This window comes from Lagopus muta, chromosome 6 (assembly GCF_023343835.1).
Source record: "Lagopus muta isolate bLagMut1 chromosome 6, bLagMut1 primary, whole genome shotgun sequence".
Lineage (NCBI taxonomy): Eukaryota > Metazoa > Chordata > Aves > Galliformes > Phasianidae > Lagopus > Lagopus muta.
In genome coordinates, this window is record NC_064438.1 from 35,689,196 (window position 1) to 35,705,257 (window position 16,062).

Genomic DNA, 16,062 nt, shown 5'->3' on the forward strand with positions numbered 1-16,062 from the left:
AAAAGAAAAGGAAAGAAGCAGACTGGGCTGGAATTAATTTCAGATTTGGAGCTAGCCCAGCATTGACAAAATCTCAAGTTCAGTGTTAGAAAGAGGTCTTTTTCATATACACGTTTCGAATGCGAGAGGTCCTATTCTTCATGTGCTACAAAGCAGACTAAAAGTATTTTCTGAGGTAAAACTCAGCAACATAGCACCATCTAGTGCCTGCTGCGAAAAGCTGAAATGAGAATAGGGAAATGGTGCAATTCCTGAAAACGCCTTGAGATCACCGTTTCCTGAAATCAGATCGTGCTGAAGAATAAGTCTTCAGATCATTTCAAACATGCAACTTGGTGATAGCAATAGGTGTCAAGGAAAGATCAAAAACTGAGGAACGGAGGAACTCAAGAACTGTGCTGTAATGAGAAAAGGAAGAAAATGTGAGACTATATTTTTATATATATATTTATAGCTTGAAACTCTGAAAAAGCAAAGGGCAGAAGTTGTGGTTCTGCTAGTGATGAGGCTATATGAAATCCGTCTCAGGAGAAGGTTATCACTGAACCTCTTATACAGCTTTTGAGAGGAAAGTTTCCTTTCCTTCCTTATTTCAGAGGCAGTGCTTTAATCATCATTACAGTTTGGGACCCTGGTGTTAGATTTGCTTCTAGGACTAACATTTCAATGAACAATAAACCTAAATTACACTTAAGACCTTTTTCACATAGGGCATAAGGGAAAATTTCTGCAGGTGGTACCATCTGAGAGCAGCCAGAGGCTTGCATATCACAATATATATGTCTTGAAACCCCATCCGGAGTGCGGTGAGTTTTGCACTGACTTCAGTGGATGAATTCTTCCTTTCTTCCTACTTTGTATTATGGCAAGTGCCAGATGCAGACATGACAGAAGGCTTCCCTCTTTCATACATGACTCAAGTATGGCCAGCTGACTGATGTACTTCACTTAAGAGAAGCACAATCTTCAGGGAAGCATACTGATGTCTGTGTAAAGAAATTGTTACATAGCTACGAAGTTGGAAAATACAGATTTCTCCAGACCACAAAATTCTGCTGTCCCTTAAGAGGGTTGGAGCTTAAGAAAATACTTATTTAACCAGATATTATAATCACTGAGGTTTATTTGTGCGTACTTGTCGTTGTTGTTTTTTAAAGCACTCTTGTTTTTTTTTCTGTGTTGCTGAGAAAAGGGCTGCTGAATCAACTATGAAATGGAAGTATTCCTCTGTTTATAGAGCATCTTCTCAATATGGCTCTGTCAGTTCTCAGGCTCCATAAAAGTAAGAAATGCCGTTGTTAATGCTAACACTTATAATAATAATAAATGTTAAGGAAAAAAACATTGTAATAACTAGAGACCTACAAGATACCAGTTGCTCTTAAGCCATAGGTAAGATATATTAACAGGAGTTCTTCTTTCTTTACCTCTTATCTTTGGTGGTAGCAGTAAGGGATACAACAAGAAAACAAGGGAAAGAGTCTAATGTGGAACTAATGTGACATTCACTGCTTATCATCTGATGATTATATCTGCATGATATTTCCTTTTCTCTTATCTTCAATCTTCTTGCATGCAGATTGAAAGACCTGCAGGGCAAGTCTCTTTCTTCATGTCTAGCAATGTCGTGTGTAACATCTAGCACAGTGAGATCCCAATCCTCCCTCTGGCCTCCAGGAATTCATAAAATTAAAATAATCAAATGATGAGTGATAGACTAACCAAGAATTTGGGCAACAAGTTATTTAGTTTCTCAGCACTCCACTAGTTACCACTAGTAACACAGTGGAAGAGCAGTCAGAGCGGGTCACAGGTCACTGCTACTTCCTTACAAGGCATGCAGGTGTTAGTCAGGAAGCATGAATGGGACCCTGCAGATTTCAGACTCTGTGGAACATCTGCAGCTACTTCAGAGCCTGAAGATAAACTCAACAGAGATGTGAGTGTTACTCTAAAGCATCTCTACTTTGCAGGAAGTTACAGATTTACCTGATATTTTATGCTGGCTCTGGTGGTACCATCATTTACTGTCAGATTTGTCTATGATATGAGACCAGGACACTACATTTATGCAATTCTATTCCACAGAAGCCCATGGCTTCTGCCTTCCTTAGAGCATACATGGATCTGCAAGTCTTCAGATGGAGATCTCAAGATAGTAACAGAAAATGCAAAGCAGAGACAATGAAGCCAGAGTTCCATGACCATGGTAATTTGCTGTGTGGGGTAGGACTCTCCCCTCTGGTCTGGATTCACAACCTTCAGCTCTCTCCAGAAAAAAGAAGCCAACCAAGTCCTCCCTGAAGCACCTCTGTAGCCGCCATTTTCACCTACAGCACGAGGAATTCCAGTACAGCTTCCCACACTTCCCCTGAGAGTTCAGACTCACACATCTCACATCACAGATATGCAGTATTCAGAGTTAGGATGTTACCAGTAACTCTTTATTAGGACTCATCCGTTTTTCAAGTAATACTTTAACATTCCTTGGGTGAAAATAGGGGAAAACACCAGCTACATCCTTAAAAGCCTCAACTCAAAAGACAAGAACAAATTCCTCTCGTAATATATGATATATTAATATTAGATTAAATGCAATATATTAGATATATTAGATAGATTGCATTTAATGCTAATCACAGATCACAGAATCACAGAATCACCCGGGTTGGAAGGGACCCCAAGGATCATGTAGTTCCAACCCCCCTGCCTAGCAGGGCCACCAAACATAACTACATAGCTAACTACGAGATCACTAAAACTCCTATTTAAGTAACAGTCTACTGACAAGAATAGCAATGCAGTAGCAATTGAAAGGATGGATGAGCTATGGAAATAAAAATTAAAAATGTCCACAAAACAATTTTACTTTTAAAACAGTTAACAGTTTGAGAAACTTGGAGTGGAGAAGGGTGGAATAGTTACATACACAAGTTGCATTGTAGAAATAAAGTTTAAAATCAATTCAGAGCAGGCACTGAAGCACAGCTTGATTTAAAGTTTCTAGTATACGTTGCCATTATTATAGGTCAAGACATCACCCTTGCTACGTTTGATAACTGCAGCAGCACATACAATTACAAAACACAATGATTTCTTGCAGCAATTGAAATTTGCCATTTCCACCAGTTGGTATGCAGTTAGAGCAAATTGACTGGATTTTAATAAATAACTATCAGTGGAGTGATGTGACTTCTGCAGCAAAAATTCTGGAAGATAGAAGGACATGGGTTCCATGGAGACTGTTTATGAAGAACTCCTATCTGTTACACTGCCCCTAGTGCCACAGTGTGATGTGAAACCCCGCGGGCGCACAGCATTGCCAACTGCCAGAATACAGTGCAGATGTCAGATTAAGAAGTTATCAGTCAAAAATTGATACATGGCTCCAATGTTCCCAATTACCTGACAGGCCTCCACAACAATTATGCAAAACTCTGTTCAGGAGTGCAGCATGACAAGTTCATCACTCGTCTAACATTCTACACTAACAGAGATAGTGTAACGTTCTTCCTAGACTTTCACTAAAAGGTTTGGATACACATTATGTATATTCCATAGTAAGAATCATTGCTTCTAAAATCCAAGTAACTCACAGAAAGGAGTGCACGGCAGGACACTGAGAGCACGATGGGACAGAACCTGAGGCAGAACCTGTCAGCCCTTACTAACCTCCCTATGGGCAAGGGACGTAACCCACCCAGACTCCTTCAGGCCTTTCCCACCTCTGATTTCTGTGATCCCAGCAATGATCTCTCAGCACTGATTCATGCCGAGTGGCTATCCAAATACTTTAGAAGCACTTGCAGTGTTCAGTTAAAACGTGTATTTGAAGAAGCTGTAAGATGGTTACCAGCAGGTGGCCCAGCAAATTGGTTCATTTAATACCAGCAACTATCTATTCCAGACTCTCAATTTTCCTTTTGTTATTGTTTGAGCAGTGGGGAACATCAGCTGAAGGACTCTGTTGAACTAATACAGTACACAGTGTTGACGAAATGTCACAGAAGATGTTATTTCAGAGGTCAGAGTCCACATCATGAACTTACAAGGAAGGTACATCAAAAGGGAGGACGAAGAAATCTTTAAAAAAAAGAATCTTCTCTGAATGGCAGTCAATAAGGGGTCGTACAGAAGAGCTGACAGCAGAAAGGAATTCATGGTAAAAGATGGTCAGGAATACTAAGGCTGGCAAGGAAAGATATTTGGAGTAGGAAAGAGAAGATCAGGTACATAGACATGCCAGCAACATTGTTTTAACTTGGTTATAAATCATTGTTCATGGTTTGCTAGTGTCAAGAAAGAAAACCAGTAATAGTACTAGACTGTATAATCAAAGTGAACAGTCAGCTAAGGTGATATTAATTGTATTTGACTGATGAGAAGGGGCGGGAGAGTGAATAGCTGGCAGAGGGAAAATGTAAAATTTGATGCCTGCTAAATGAGGCATGATGAATAATGGTTTTTCTTGTCAAAACCACTGCTAGATTCCCCTCAAGCTGTGAGCAGGTATTCAGGAACACATGTCTAGGTTTAACCAAAGATCTGATTCTTCTCCTAATAAAGGAAACAGAAATTACAGTAACCGATGCAAACAGAAGCTGAAAAATACCACAAGCTGAAATCCCTTTTTATTTTACAAAATACATATCTAAAGCAAGTTAAAAACAGTCCAGGGAGGGTATCTATTATCTTGCATGAACAGCCAGCAGTTGTTGACAGGAGTTAATAGCATTTTCCATGAAATTCAGCTTAATCTTGTTTTTGTTGTCGTGGTTGAAAACAATTTCTTTTCACATATTTATTAAGAGTAAGAAGAATTTCTGACAAGATACACTATAACTAAAGCATTAAAAGTGGATCACAGCTAAATAAAATAATATGGCAACAACATAAGTAATTCAGATCTTAGGATAAGGTTATTCAGAGAGTTAATAGCAGTATTTTTTGCCAGTCTTATTTGCGCCATCTTTACAGACATTGCTCAGCTGTTAACATCCTCTTTTTATGGGAGAAGTTATCCTTTTTCAGTATGTGCATGAAGTGGAATTGCACTTTTTTTTTTTTTAAAGCAGTATCAATTAGATCTGCCTGATGCAGTCTAAATCTGCTCTCAGTTTTCTTTTAATTGTAGAAAATCAGGACATTTTCTGTCATCATTATACTAAAATGAATTTGTGTCAGGACAACTGCTAAATCACAACTCTCTTTAGTTTGACTGTTATACTGGAGAAGATTGTGTCCAATTATTTGGGCAACAGCCTCTGGGGTTACGCACAGAGACTTACTGCACATATCAAGCCACTAAACATTTTTAAAGTCAGAAGCATAGCAGAGAGGTGCTATAAAAGCAGTGACGCCTGAGATTCGTTCTCTCTAACTCCCTTTCAGATATTGTATCACTGCCGAAGCAAACAGACTCTGTATGTTTAACAGTAAGCCGCAGAAATTAAACATAGGCATAGAACAAGAAGGTGCATCATGATGATGAATAGTTCACTGAACAGAGCCACAGTGCTGAATTAGTCCTACTGAAACCAGTGAAGAAAAGTGGAAGAAAAGTCAGGGCTCTGTGGTAAAGATCACGCAGGAAGGCCATGTGCTCTCAACATTCAAAATTTTAAAGTAAAGATCAAAAAGGTCCTCAGCCAGCCATTCCAATGGAGTTTCTTGTATCTGTTACAAAGCATCTGTTACTGGCCACCTCAGGTGACTTTGAAACAGATGGATCTAGCGACAGTCTGACTGCTGTGTTCCAGGTACACAAAAGAAAAATCTATATTTTGAGAGTTACAGAAGTTGTATTCCGAGTCTACTAAGTCACAGGACTGGAAATGAGAGCATACCACCAGAATTCATGCCCAGCTTCAAATTTTCCCTAGATCCGGAGGATCTGAGAGCCAGCATCTGAATTCAGGTCCGCCTTTGGCTGGAGCTAAGATTAAGTAATGATCTCAAGGACTAGCAAGGTCTGTTGATGAGTTATTCTGATGGCATCTAGATTACAATAGTACATAGCCACTCATTTATATATCACTGAAAGCAATAAGCAGGACTGAAGACCTTACAGAGCTCTTCCAATCCTTGCAAGCAAACTAAGTCCCAAGTAGAGGTCAGGCTAAAAGGGGACTTGAATGCCTATCAGGACTTAAGTCCAGCATCATCCTTGCAATGTAAATTCAGAGGTGCTACCAATTATATTTTACAGCTAATCAGTTGATCCCAGGAAACACTGAGTTTGATAGCTCGCCTTTGCAAACCTGTCACTAACCAGGTCTTTCTAGACAGAGTTTTGCTATACTGCTGGAGAATTCAGTAGCTGACCTCTCCTGGGATTCCACTCACTGCAGAGGCTTCAGGCTAGTGCTGCTGCAAAGGTCTTGTAGCCATCCTTCCCCCTGCACACACACCTACTGAGATACATTCATGACTCAAACACACCTACAACCACAAGCACTGCCTAAACACTTCATCTTCTCCCTCCCTCAGACACAGCTTGCACAGCACCTGCTGAGATGATCTGATGCTCACCCTGCCATCAGGAAAAGCAGCAACAGCAGGTTTGCAGATGACCTGGAAGCACCTACCTCCTGTCCATCCATACTGTAAGAAATGTCAGATCAAGCTCTAGCCTGGACGTGCGCCAGAGAAGGAGTCTGGCTTTTGGGACAATGTTTGAGCAATTGAAGAAACAGAAGCATGTGTGGACCACATGCAGTCTGTAGATTGCCACTCAGTCCACAGTCATGCATAATTCAGAGAGAAGACACTGCATGCTATTAAATCCTTTTATGTAGCAAACCACATCGTTCTGAAAGAACAAGTAAATAGTTACTTATGCTTCTCACCGACCTAGTAAACAATTTGAGGGTTCAACTTCTCCTATTTTGGGAAGGTTTTTATGTTTTGTTTTGGTATCCTTTACACATTCAATCTCCAAACAGGAATGTTTGTGGAAGTAAAGTTGCAAGCATTGGAGCGACACAAGCAAGCCCCACATAAACTTCTAAGCAGATTTCATCCCAGCCCCAAATATCCCTGCTGGTCCTATGTAAAAGCTGCCAGCTTCATACAACTTCCTGCTGTTGATGTGACCTTTCAGAGATGCTACAGTTGAAATGAATTACAGAAGAGTTCAGCATGCCTCAAACGTACACTGGGAAGAAAGCACAGTTGCATGTGTTGTTTAAGAAGGAGCAAAGTGATATTATATATCTGCTTTGCTGGAAACCAGCCCTTCATTTCTCTCTAACAACAGGGTCTCCTATTCTGTGTTTGGTTCTGCAAGTTGTATACAGCACTTTGTTTGATAACATCGTTATAAGAAACAAACAAATAACAAGGAGCTTTCTCTCCTTTGGTTTTGACCTTTTTCAGCCTGCATCCCTGTAAGGGGGGGGGGGGGGGGGGGGGAAGAGGCATTTTTTCTGCTCTTGCCTTAAATCAATTTTAGCATGGATGCCCCTTAATCAAAGAGATGCTGAAGTTGACAGGGACCCTTTGCAGGTCACCTAGTCTGACCCCTGCTTTTGTGCAGATTTCTAAACAATATTATAAGCAGATACAAGCAGAACATAGTCAGGAGACATTCCACCACTGCACTTTTCAAAGGACTCAAGAGTCTTTCAAATCCTACTCATTTTTCCGTATGCTCTGTCCTTTTTTTTCACCAGACAAAAAAAGGTGTCCTCATTCAGCCCTATGAGGAGAAGAAATAGTCAGGAGCTTCTATCATAAACATGCAGTGCCTTTGAAAGCTACTTTTGCTCTGAAGATTAAGAAGTGAAACATTTGTAAATGCATTTGTAAATCTGTTAGTACAGGGACAATACTAATGGTAATACTGCAGAGGTTGTACTTACACTGGATGTCTTCTCCCAGAAACAACATTGGAGGTACAATAACCTTTGTACGTTGAAATCTGCAGACTTCACAGCTTCCTTCACCTGAGAAACTTTGGTTCAGCTTAAAAAGAAAAAGAGCTTTCTGTATAAAGGATACCCTACACAAACAAGGCAGCCTGTGCTGAAAGGCAGTCAGAGCAAAGTGCTGCATCAAGTGAGCTGCCCTGAGGCCCACCCCTCTCCCCTAGATGAACACAGGTGTGCGGACACTCCTGTGTTCACACAGCTGTGGGTTTGCCCTTGTAGAGGAGCTTGGTAGATGAAGTGATCTCATTTGCAAAATTTAGGAGATTTACTGATTTTTACATGCTACCTCAAGAAAGCCAAACAAAGCATTTGCCAGCTTTATATCATATGCAAACACTATACCAGTCTGAGGTAAGAAATGAACAGAAAGACAATGTCATATAAGCTGTATCTGAAAAATCGGCTAGCAAAATCAGCCTAGCCAAATTGTAAGCCTTCCCACCTGCATACAGCAGAGGGCTGTGTTGTGCTTAGAAGAGCTAGAGCCACCAGCTGGGAAGCTTCTTCAGAGCAGCGGAAAAAGCAGAGGCTCTGAGCAGACAGAATTATTCCCTGGGCTGCTGTAGGAAGGGGAAGAGTTAGGAAGGACTGTACAACCTCCTGGTCTTCCATCCTCAGAGCACAGGGATACATCACTTCTGCTCCACCCCAGTAACTCGCAGTAAAATATTTGGCCGTGCAACCCCTCTTCCCCTGAACAAGCTTACCTCTCCTTTGGCCTTGCCCAACTTTAATTAAGAACATCAATAATTTTGCTACACTCATTTATCCCAGGAGAGAGAGGCCACGCTCTTTGCTGCCACTGTGTAAATCAATTACTTGCTCTATACTGGGAGGTACATGCAGTTCTCCTTGCTCCAATTACAAAAGGAATGTATTAGCATTTCTAGACAGATGTCACAGATGGTTAGAAATCCAGGAAGCACAGAGCAAGTGCAGTGAGATGGGGCTTTTGCCTAAGAAAGAAGGTACTTTTATAGATCCTTTAAAACAATACAAATTCTGTGTACTTGCTAGAGTACAAAATATTTTGCTTCAGGGATATAGTGCAGGATATTCTGAGATAGACAGTATGTACAGTTGCTATAACAATGCCAGCAGTGCTACTGCTATAGCATTAAAACTGCAGATAATTGTGATGAAGTTAGGTCCATAAGCAAAGAGATGGCCATTTTGAAGGCCATAGTAAGCAGAAACTTAAGGTCAGATCGAATGCTTTTACTTTTTCAGGGAGAAGGGGGAAAACAATAAAGACCTGCAGTATTTGAGCAAAGAAATAACATCATTAGCACTGCATCTCACGGCATTTCATTCAACATAAGCAACTGCCCAGCACAAATCCTGCTATCCCAAAATGCACTCAGTTTTGCTGTAATGCCAAAAAAAAAAAAAAAAAAGCCTTTATCAACACATATAAGAGCTCTTTTTCAGCTCTCATATGACTGAGCACATGCAGCTGATCTAATATTGGAGACGTGCTCACTTAAGGCCTCACTCTTCTGTTCCCAGCATATCTTGAGAAACATAATTCTCATTTATTTGCTGCAATGTATCAATACTCTGGACTAGCTCTGTAATCTAGACAAACCTACTGGTGAGCAAGTAGCAAGCTGTTTCTCATGTATTTTTGAGATGTAATTTTTGGTGCCTCCTGGAGTTTTATCAAGGGGACTCTCTTCAAAAAATGCCATATTAGGCAGAACATTAGCAAAGAGGAGTTCAGTCATAACTGCATTCACTGTTCAGCTGCTCAGGACCCCATTGCTATTTTCATTATTTGAATCACCCAAATATGGACTGATTTTGTACAGGAATGATGTGTGTAAGAAATTATTTTGAGGAGGAAGAGGCTCACTCTCATAGGTGCAGCAACTCCAAGTAAGCAAATCCATTCAGCATGTTCCCAGTCGAATCACAAAGCCCCCTCAGGGTAAATGATAGATGGGCCATGAGTCACAACAGTCATACTCCATTTTAAAACATTTGAATCCTTATGAGTGCAATCAAGACAGAAGCATGACAATGCTAGCCTTGAAACACTGGAATTAAGCCTCCCTTTTCTGTGCGAGACTTCAGTGATCACAAAATTTTAACAATTTGCTGTCATTTAGACCTATCTGTCTTGTTGCATTATTTCAGTTGACAGAATTAGCAGTTGGTTCAGAAATGAAACATTTCACATGTAGAGGAAAGAGCAAGAACTGTTGGAAACCCAAGAAAGTCAGCATCTTTCTCTAAGCAGCATGTATTTTGATCTCAGGAGTTACATGAAATAAATCCCATTTAGCAGATTGTGGACTACTGTCTCCCTTTTGATCTCCTGCACTTCAAGTAAAATCTGGGAATGGGGATGACTACAAATAGCAATGACCTTATCAGAGTAAAAATTTGTTAGGGTGCACTCCAAGAATTTGCCCAAAAAGTCATACTTATTTTTCCACCATTTGAAAGACATTGTGGGTCTCACTGAAGAGGTACAAACTAACATCCAAAGTCTCACCTAGGCAGGTGTGGTCCTCTTTTCTCAGACAAGCTGTTCTGTTCATGCCAGACTGATATGAGCAACAGAATTCTAATACAAGCAAATTAATCTCACTGTGGCACAATTCAGCAAAAATATTTGCAACAGTATGTTCGTTGTTACATTACAAGATTAATTGGTTGCTGATTGTGACATTCTAGTTTGTACACTTGGCTTTGCTATAACCCCATATATGTTATTATGCTAACAAGACACAAGCTTGCACGTGTTGTCTGTCTGTCTCCAGAAAATATCAGCTGTAGGACAAACTGTGAATTTCACAATTACTGAGCTAATTGTTCCTGCATGTTGAGCTCAGAAGCTAGTAAGCATCTAAAATCATGGGCTCTGGCCAGCTTAGATTCAATCCACTCTTTGCACTGCATCACATGCTGGTGATCCCTGTGCAGGTAAGTGTGTGGATTGCCTAAGGGTAGCTGGAACACTGAAAATGAAACAGTGAGATAAAACAGCTCCTAGACTAGGCATGAAGCCACCATATAATTAGAGCATGGTAACTAGACACAAACCTGACTCATGCTGACTTTGGCCAGTCACAGCTGTGACTGCAGAATTCCATGTGGTCCAGGTGCACAAACAACCAACCCACATCTCCACATCAACAGAAAAGCACATTTCATTGAAACTACTGATTTGTCAACATCAGGGTAGCCTGACAAAAAGCTGAGGGACCCTCCCTTGTAAGCTCTTTTCTGGTGTCATCCAGTTTCCCTATTAAAAACTAATCACAGCTGCACCTTCCTCCAACTGATTGCTCTCAAAAAATCCAAGCCGCTCTCAGCTGCTCTGCAGGTAGTGTTCTCCTTTGGCTCCACCACCTTTTGGGACAGCACAGGGGCAGGAATGGAGCTGTGGATGCCGTGAAGTAGATTTATATGGGCTTGTACAAAGCTACAGGAGTAGATATTTGCTCTCCCCTCATACCAAATGTTTTCAGCAACAAGAGTCAGCAATCTGGTTGTCCAGGCCTTTTCTGACATTGAGGGGAAACCTCCTTCATCTTCCAAAATCTGTGGAATGCAGATCTGCAGGAATAACGTCATGGCAGATCAAGGCAGGCCAACATGCTGAAGTCTGCTTTGCAAACCAGCTCAGCTACAAGGTGGTCTACAACTAGCACCCTACGTTTCTTTCCAGGCCAAAGTATCTACAGCTGTAGTATGGAAACATCCTCACCAAATAAATACAACACAAGTGTGTTGAGGTCACCATTTCTCAACGTCCTCAGATGATATTAAGGAAGCTAAAAGGGAACTGGGTAAGCAAACAGGGAAAGGAGGAAAAGTTGTTATTCTGTAGGGCATGTTAAAATGAAACTGGAATGTGGAAGGAATATTATCCATAAGCTAAAATACTGATGTACTTGTTTCAAAAGCCTTCCTTGAAACAAGGAAAAGTGAAACCAACCAAAAGTTTAGAAAAATGAGCTGTACCAGGAAACAGATTTTCAGCATCACCCATGAGGGCATAGATTTAACAGAATAGGAACAGAAAAGGAAAAGAGTGAGTAAAGAGGCAAAAGAGGGACACTCACAGATCACAAGTGGAAGGATAATGGAAAAGAGCACTCTTGTCAACCTTCATCTTCATAAAAATGTGGATTGTGTCTCCAGAATGTTGTGAAATAATTAGAAGAATATAAAGCAAATAGAAACTGCAGGCTTGCAAGACTGAAAGGACTTCTTTCTTTTTCATCTTAAATAAAGAATGGGTTTAACCTCATTTTGTTTGTTAAAGATTTTGATTGTTTGTAGCAACTGAGCTGTGTGTGCCTCACTTTGCACTGGGTTGCAGTATAAACAAAATCCAGCTGCAATACATGAAAAATCTAGGAGCAGTAGAGAGCATAATGCCTCTAATTAATGTCTGTTTGGACCTAAAATGAGGCAGTGAAGACTCAAGATAAACACTGTATTAGCTGTATAGCTGAGTATTGTAAAAGGTCTTACCTTTTGGAGGTAGAAACTAAATTTTCAAAACTAACATTAGGAAAGTGCATTGTTTTAAAAAATAATAGGATTTCTACAGGCTAATGAAAGCCAAGAAGCCCACTGGAAAGACATACACAAATTATCAAATATTTGTTCCATCCTTTAGAAATGCCTTTGTTCCCTGGAGGAAAGTTTTGAATACTCAGCTTAACATGTTGTTTTTACCAAACCTGGAAGAATTAATATCAATAGAAGGAAAGAGTGTGTAGACCCAATTTGAGTATCCAGTACTAGGATAAATTTTCATTATGCTCAAAGAAATCGTGTCTATCACTGGTATAGGTCTGTACAAATTAAAAATATGTGATATTTTTCCTTCTCAGTTACTCCTGGTTACCTCCTGGTTCCTCAACTGTTGCCAGGTTCCCTGTAAATTAGTGTAAATTGACCTGCAGAGGATGTTAAGCACTGGAAATCCTGCTCCCTATGTTTCTAGGGCATACAATTGAACACTGCATGTTGTTTGCGTTCCACATTGCCAACTTCTAACCACAAGAACAGAGTCAGCAGAAAGTAGGGCTGCATCTGGAGGAACACTAAGTGGGGGATAAAATGAAAACCCAAGGTGATTCAGTACAGGGTGGGGTTTCCTATGGCTTTGAGAGCACTGAAACATTATCTCAAAGTTAATGGAAACAAGTGCTACTTGGAAGCAGGTCCTACTGGAACCTCTCTCAGAGAATGCAAAGGGCTTTTTCCACCCACCTCCCTGACTCCTTAAGTGCAATCTAAGTTGTAAGAAGCTTTCAAGACAGTTTGCCAAAGATACACTCACTATGAAGACTTTATAGACTTAAATCAGAAAATATGTTTTTATTTTATTCTTCATTTACATTCAACATATCTGGCTGCCCTAAATAAGACATTTAAAAAAAAATCCAAACATCACATGGAACTACACTTTTTGGCTACAGACTGAACTACATCCAGCAGTCCTAGCTCAGGCTATCTGCACTCTGGATAGACAAGAGGTGATAGGCATGGATTGACTTGTGTTTCTTAAGAGTCTAAGACACAATACATTTCCTATAGGTTCTCTGTTTTGGCGCTTTGGTATCCTATTTGGGCAAAAAGAATTACACTTCCTTTCAAGATTATGAAATCTTGAGGAAAGGGATTCCCCTGTCCTGCATACAGATATAATCTGCATCCAGATTATACTGGATGCAGAATTCACTAAGTCATGGTTGATAACAAGTCAAATGAAACAGGCATACTGCCTTTCACAGTTCTTGGTCTCATGCAGAGCTGAGCTGTTAGCCAAGTGTTTGGCATCAGGAGCTCTCCGTTGATGTGCCTTGAGGACAGAGATCTCCAGCATTAGAGCCTTCAAACACACCCTTCATCAGTGCTAAGTTCACTTTATAGAACCATCCACTCTCAGTGCAAGAAAAATACACTTTGAGAAGAGATTTTCACTTGTTTTTCCACAAATACTTAGCTCTACTTCAGCAGATTTAGTTGGTTTAAAGTTTGAATTTTAAGTACAATTCACAGAGGGAGAATGAATAAATGTTAAGTAGACTGCACTCAGCACAACATAAAGCTGCTTTCTCTAAACAGTTCAGGTGAAATCCAGACACTTTGCACAGCAGTGACATTGAGCCCGCTGACTTGAATTGCAACTTTTCAACATTTTGACAGTGATAGTTACTACTGTTAGTACCTGTTACTTAATCTGTGCACAAATTGAACAGAGCTAGGTAATTTAGAAGAAAAGGAATTAAAAGCACCAACTCAAAACAAAGACCTTGTCCTCTACTCACAGCTATGTTGCTATGCTATTGTCACTGAGATTGTCTTAGTTTCAGCTGAGACAGAATTGTTTTCTTCAGTGTGTCTTGTATGATGGATGCCATGTTTTGGTTCTAGGATTAAAACAATGTTGATAACACACCAATGTCTATAGTTGCTGCTATGCAACTATGCTAAGCAGTGTTCTGTAGAGCCAAAGCCATTCACAGCAAAGGACCCAAGGAGGGAAAAGAATTAGGACAGCGGATTTAAACTGGCCAAAGGAATATCCCATACCATATGACATCATGCAGAAGGAGTTTTGAAGGGGGTGGGAGTTTATCTCCCTCTCTTCCGCTGCTCAGGATCTGGCTGGGCATTGGTCAGGGAGTGGTGAGCAATTACTTGTGCATCATTTATTATATACATTCATATATATAAATACATATACAGATATATATATATATACAGTCATAACTATTTTCCTTTTTTTTTTCCAGGTGTCCTCAGCAAAGGCACTATTTCTTTATCAAATTCTGAAGGAAAAATTCTTGCAGCATGGAAAACTCTCAGTAAAAAAAAGCTCTATTTTGGATAAAATACAAGTCATTTTTATATCACACACACAAGAGTAGTAGGACACCATCATGCTGCTAATTTTTATTCTATCTTCTAAATAAAAAGACCAAGTGTAGAAAGAATCTTATCTGCTACTTGAATCCATATACCTTACACCACATCCCCCCCCCCCCCCCCCCTCCCCCCCCCCCTTGGAAAATGGCCTTTTACCAGTAAATATCAGAAAAACACCCAGGGATTCTGTGGAATTTGTAGACTCTGCAAATATTTATGACAACCTGCAGTTTTCCTCACTTCAACACACAAAGCTCCATTCTCAGCTTCAGAGAACAGCTACATTAATGTAATGTGCCCACTCAACCTCTGTCCAGCTTCATTACGCCTATCAGAAAGCCTGGGTAGGTACTTAGTTCCATTTTCCATCTCCAGTTTTTCGCTGCTTCACAAAGAAAATATCCAAGCTCCGGAGATCTCAGCCCTGGCTCTGCCTTCACCTAGGTTCACCAGCTCAAAGTGAACATATCTGCTGGGAAGGACAGCATTTTAAGGAGTAAAAGAGTAGTATTTCCCCAGGGGCTTTCTTCTTATCCATCCTCAAACACATTCCATGGTCACTCAAATGTCCCTTTTGAAATCTGCTGATTTAATTAAGGGCTCCCAATATTTATTTGTTTATTTATTTTTAAATGCTATGCTGCACTTTCCTTCTAAATGAAAGTAAAGAGACTTGGGAAGCATCATATATCTGATCAGAAGTTATCTTACCTTGCCATAATAGCACATGTGCTTTAATAGCTCTGGATATGATATGCAGAAATTCTAAGCTGCTTCATTTTACTTTGGACACTGCATGTAAAGTGTTTGTTAGGATGCCTGACTAGCATAACATAGAGGAAAAAGAGTGTTAAACAATATTTCATACCGTAGTGGTTGCAGTGTTGAGAGCAAGAAATGATGAAGTTTTTAACTGATGAGGCTATGTGACCCATTTGCTACATACTCAGCGGCTTTATGACGCATACTCTCACCTTTTTAATAACTGATAAGAATCTCCTCCCTTCCCCATCTTCTGCTCCTGCTATAACCTGGCATGGATCAATAGCATATTTCAAGGGCTGTCCATGGTCCCAAGGGAGCATAAAATGGAACGCAGAGCATCTAGGGAGATGTATTGGTCCATAGGCTGCATGGTTTGCTATGCTATGTACAAGTGAATGGACAGGGTTTATTTTGGAGGAACAGGTAGATTAAAAAGAAAAAAAAATTTTTTTTTAAATCACTCTTA

The 16,062-nt window shown here is 40.2% G+C and overlaps 1 long non-coding RNA gene across 2 annotated transcripts in view; it reads right to left on the minus strand.

Moving 5' to 3' along the window:
• The window catches only part of LOC125694560 (uncharacterized), a 121,870-nt gene extending 113,829 nt beyond the window's left edge, over positions 1-8,041 (minus strand). For both annotated transcript variants that reach the window (XR_007377604.1, XR_007377603.1), the window contains exon 1: positions 7,863-8,041. This is a non-coding gene — a long non-coding RNA (uncharacterized LOC125694560). The remainder of the gene's footprint in view (positions 1-7,862) is intronic.
• Positions 8,042-16,062: the final 8,021 nt, after the last annotated feature.